This window comes from Dendronephthya gigantea, unplaced genomic scaffold, assembly GCF_004324835.1.
Source record: "Dendronephthya gigantea isolate DGI-Jeju-01 unplaced genomic scaffold, DenGig_1.0 001104F, whole genome shotgun sequence".
Classification (NCBI taxonomy): Eukaryota; Metazoa; Cnidaria; class Anthozoa; order Malacalcyonacea; family Nephtheidae; genus Dendronephthya; species Dendronephthya gigantea.
The window spans coordinates 1-4,672 of NW_021164114.1; the positions used below are offsets into that span (position 1 = coordinate 1).

Sequence of the window (4,672 nt, forward strand, 5' to 3'; positions counted from 1 at the left end):
CATCTTCTGGATTGTCTTAATCAGCAGTGTTTTGATGTAAATAACTTTATGTAGATTACCAAATATGTTAGATAGAGATTAATTGTAAATAAGAAGACAACTTAAATATACAGTGTTACTTAAACTGAGCAAAGCAGTAACTATTATTTAGATGATTATGCACGTGTATTTGGGGAATAGGTATGTGGTATATGTATCATTCACATTACAGAAGTTTGCTGATCATTATAGTTTGAAATACATTTCATGTCAACCACATTTCGTTCACATAGGTTTATACATTTTTACTTGTAAGCCTTGTGTGATCGCATATAAACCACATGTGATCACATATGAACCACTTGTTTGTAGAGACATTTCTCATGTGAACCACATGTGTATCTCATATAACCACATCTGCATCACATGTGGTTCACATGTGCCCTCCATAGAACCACATGTTTTCACATGTGAACCTCATGTGTATCCAATATAACCACATGTGCATCACATGTGGTTCACATGTACCCTCCATATAACCACATGTGAACTACATATAATCACATGTGATCACATGCGAAGCACATGTGATCACATGTGAAGCACATGTGGTTCACATGTACCCTCCATATAACCACATGTGAACCACATATAGTCACATGTGATCACATGTGAAGCACATGTGATCACATGTGAAGCACATGTGATCACATGTGAAGCACATGTGAAACACATGTGGTTTGCATGTGTTTTTTTCGTAAGGGCGGCCATCCGAATTAAAGTACTAAATGTGCTTTGTAACATATTAGGAACGTTATCTCTACTATATGAGGTATAAAATATTGGTACTTTGAATAAATTTTAGTCCATTTTTCTAGACATTAGTACGGTGGCCCAGAGGTGCAAAACACAAACGCAAATTCAAAACACAAACGAAATTCAAAAAACATAAACGCAAATCATGAAAGCACGAAGGCAAATTCAAAACAGAAACGCAAATTCAAAACACGAACGCAAATTCAAAAAACGAACGCAAATTCAAAACACGAACGCAAACTTAAAACACTAACGCAAAACCAACAACTTGAACGCGGAGAAAAAGGAAGTACAGACTGGTACAGACATACCCTGTCAGTAAAAGGAAGCCTATTTTCGCTGAGTGCAAGTATTAGCGCCATGACAAACACGTGGTTCTTCCAATCTGGCTTGTATCAAATTTGCAAATAAGGTAAGCTTTGATTTTAAAAAACCTTTAAAAGTTATTTTTATGGGCATTTCCTTCCATTTTTATACTTTTTAGAAATATATTTGCGCAGCGTACCGTAGTGTTCACAAATATATAGATAAATAGTGGGTTGGTAGAATGTGGAGTAGCAAGGCAGCTAAAAGTCAAAAAAGGTTCTCTTCTACCTCTCGATTTTAAAAAAAGAAAATGATTCCAGTTGTAAAGTGAAGAGTTTAGGGATGGACAAGCAGTTGGCTCATAATAAACACCTGAGGGATTCTGGTGACTTTGATTGTGTTCTGATTTACCCAGACTTTGGTCTGGTTAACACTATTCCAGGAACTTCACAGCCATTTACAGTTGAGAGATATAAGGAAGCAATTGGAAGGCCTTATAATCGAGTCAACTTGTACTTGTGCAAGGTCTCTGACTTAATTTAAAAGTGAGGATTATTTACCTATAACAAACTGATTTGCATGTAATTAAAGCATATACAGTACAGTTCTCCAATCATGTATGTTAACATCAGTTTTAAATTTTTTCAACTTTTAATTCTTGTCACCCTCACTTATGATCTTTTATGACAAAATCCATACAGAAATGATGAAATCAGGTCAAGTTATATTTTTGGCCCTAAAAATCAGTCCCATGTTGTTGGATATAAAAAGTACCCCAAAAACCAGGACTTCATGATGTTGTGTGACATAGGACTTAGGATGGCCCCACACTACAATGCTATAGGGCCTATAAGAAACACCTAATGACAATAATGACATAAATGTTGCTATAATGCTATATTTATATGTTTGTACTTGCCAATGATATTGAGAATACTGAAGATGAATCTCTGGGTAATTATGAATTTAGTGTGGTAAAAACAGTACTGTTATCAACTGACAACCAATAAAATAGAACCAACTGATTAAAAATTTTCATTTCAAATTTCTTACTCCTGTATATTTAGGACCACACAGCCCCCAACAATTAATTCTCAGGACTGGAATAGCAACCAAACTATGTTAACTCCTAACAAGCAGGCAATTTTTTGCTATGATTACCAAACAAGTACCTCTGAAACCCAAGCGAGTATCTCCGCCACCAAAGCAAGTATCTCTGATGCCCAAGAAAGTACCTCTGGTAACAAAGCAACTACCTCTATCAACCAGGCAACTGAAACAAATATCACTGAAAATTTTTTATTTCTAGAAGATATATTTGAAGGTTGGAAATATCATGCATGGAAGGCCCTCTAATTCCTATCGAGTATTGTATTGCATATCACATGTAGAATAGTCATTTTTAATTTTTCTGGATATATTAGTTGAAACAGAAAACGTCAACAACACTGCCCTTACGAAAATGTTCTATAGAATCCTATAGAATATGCTATAACATATTCTAAACCCCATAGAATATTCTATAGGACTTCTTATCCTATAGCATATTCCATTGCCATATTCTATAGAATTTAGAGATGCTATAGAATATTCTATTGCACATTCACATTAAATATCCAATAATATATTCTATAGAATATGCTGTACACAATATTCTATAGAATATATGTTATACAGAATGAGACCTTTATGCAATTTAAAATATAACATTTTTACTACACTATTCATTGGTCGAGAATTATATTCGCATTTTTTGTAAGGTTCTCTCGACGACATACTTTTAAAGTCTTAAAGTTAAAATTCTCAGCAGAAATCATTCGTTTTGTAAAGACAATTCACGAATATTTCACACATATGACATATCTCATATGAGTCATATCTGTTTCATAATATGCCCGTTCGCAGGTTAGATGGCGGGCGTTTTGCCAAAACAAGACCGCAAGGTTATGCGGGACTTGTTTAACCGCCACGCATTATTTTCAAATTTTGAGCGCGTATTTGTCTGTAGTTTGTCATCCGTTGATTCAACGTTTTATAACTGATACTGGTAGAATTTAGCGCGTTTTTCTTTCGTATTTTAACATAAAATACGCATTCTTTGAATTTGTCAAAGAGGAATCATAGGAGGGTGGTGAAACGCGCTTTAGTATGCGAGAAGAATCAGAAGATATGGATAATTTTGTAAATGCGTGAAAGGTGACTAGGATCGTGAGAAAGAAAGGCCATGGCAATGAGAAATTTCTAAAGTTAAAAAAATAATCAAAAGTTCATTGACCCATCTACAACAACATGTGTATCTAAAGTATTGGAATTCAGTGGTGAGTGTGTTTTGTATATGCTATAAATGCTATATGTTTGTATAGGCAACATATGTTCTGTATACCATTATAATTAATCTCATAAATTTTTATTCACCTTTAGATTAAACTTTTTATTTGAACATTTTATTTACACCTTTTATTTATACCACCATAAATATAGAGCCATTCCAACTAAAAATTATTTCTGTCAAGACATTTGCACTAGCTCTAGATAAATTTTATATCATTAAAATTGAATTAAATATAAGCTAGGTCTCAAGTGTTTAATTGTGTGTTTACTGTTAAAATTTACAGATTTCCTTTTGTCCAAGCATCACACTAACCAAAGGTCAAAATGGAGCTCTATTAAAGCAATATTAAATGTGAAAGGTTTTGTTTATGCAGTGCCGTGGATGCAAGAACAACTTTGCTCTCATTCCGTCACTGGAAAGGCTTCAAATGCGTAGCTTAATTCAAAGAAAAGGATGCAAAACCAGAGCCAGAGAAAGTTAAGAGTATATATGGTAAGCAGTATAATTGTTAGTAATTATGTCTGGTCTAAGTTAATATATCTTATATACATATCTTGGTTCAGTTACTGATGAGTTTTACCTTTTCTAGCTGTGTCTAAAGTATAGTGCAAAAAGGTTTGAGGGAAAAGAGGCAGACATATGACAAGTTATGGCACCAAAGATTAATAATATTGTGCAAGTTGAGAAAACCAAGTTGAAAGCATCTGGACATCAGTAACTATATGACATTCCATTTTCTACTATTTACATGTTCTGTACATGTAAATATATTTAGTATAATAGCCTAGTTATATTTTTGCTATTTTCTTGCACAATCATTTTATTTGGTGGGAAAACTGCAGTATGGTAATAATTTTATCTAGAAAATATTGAATAAATTTATACATTCATAAAAAAACCAAGCTAAAATATTTCAATTTCAGTGACACCATATTGTTTTCAATTACTTAGTGCATAATATTTCAATTGAATCCTCCTCAAAATGTGTGAAATGTATATAATTTTACTTAACTACAATTTAAGCTAAACAGCCTTCAAACAACCGGCTGCAGTTGTTTTATCCACGAAACAAAATGGTTATTTGACAGACTTAATTACCAGAACTAGAGTTCTACATGCAGATTAAAGTTATATGGACACTTATAGGACTTGTTTTTTATTCTTTGTTGTATAATATATGTATTTCAATTTCTTTAATCTCTAGATTTATTTATATGTAATTTAAACAAGGCATTTTCA

At 33.0% G+C, this 4,672-nt stretch overlaps 1 long non-coding RNA gene across 1 annotated transcript; it reads left to right on the forward strand.

Moving 5' to 3' along the window:
* The first annotated feature begins 2,922 nt into the window (after nucleotides 1-2,922).
* LOC114545004 lies at nucleotides 2,923-4,350 on the forward strand. Its single transcript, XR_003690725.1, has 3 exons — nucleotides 2,923-3,419; nucleotides 3,717-3,925; nucleotides 4,023-4,350. It is a non-coding gene; the product is annotated as an uncharacterized LOC114545004 (long non-coding RNA).
* Nucleotides 4,351-4,672: the final 322 nt, after the last annotated feature.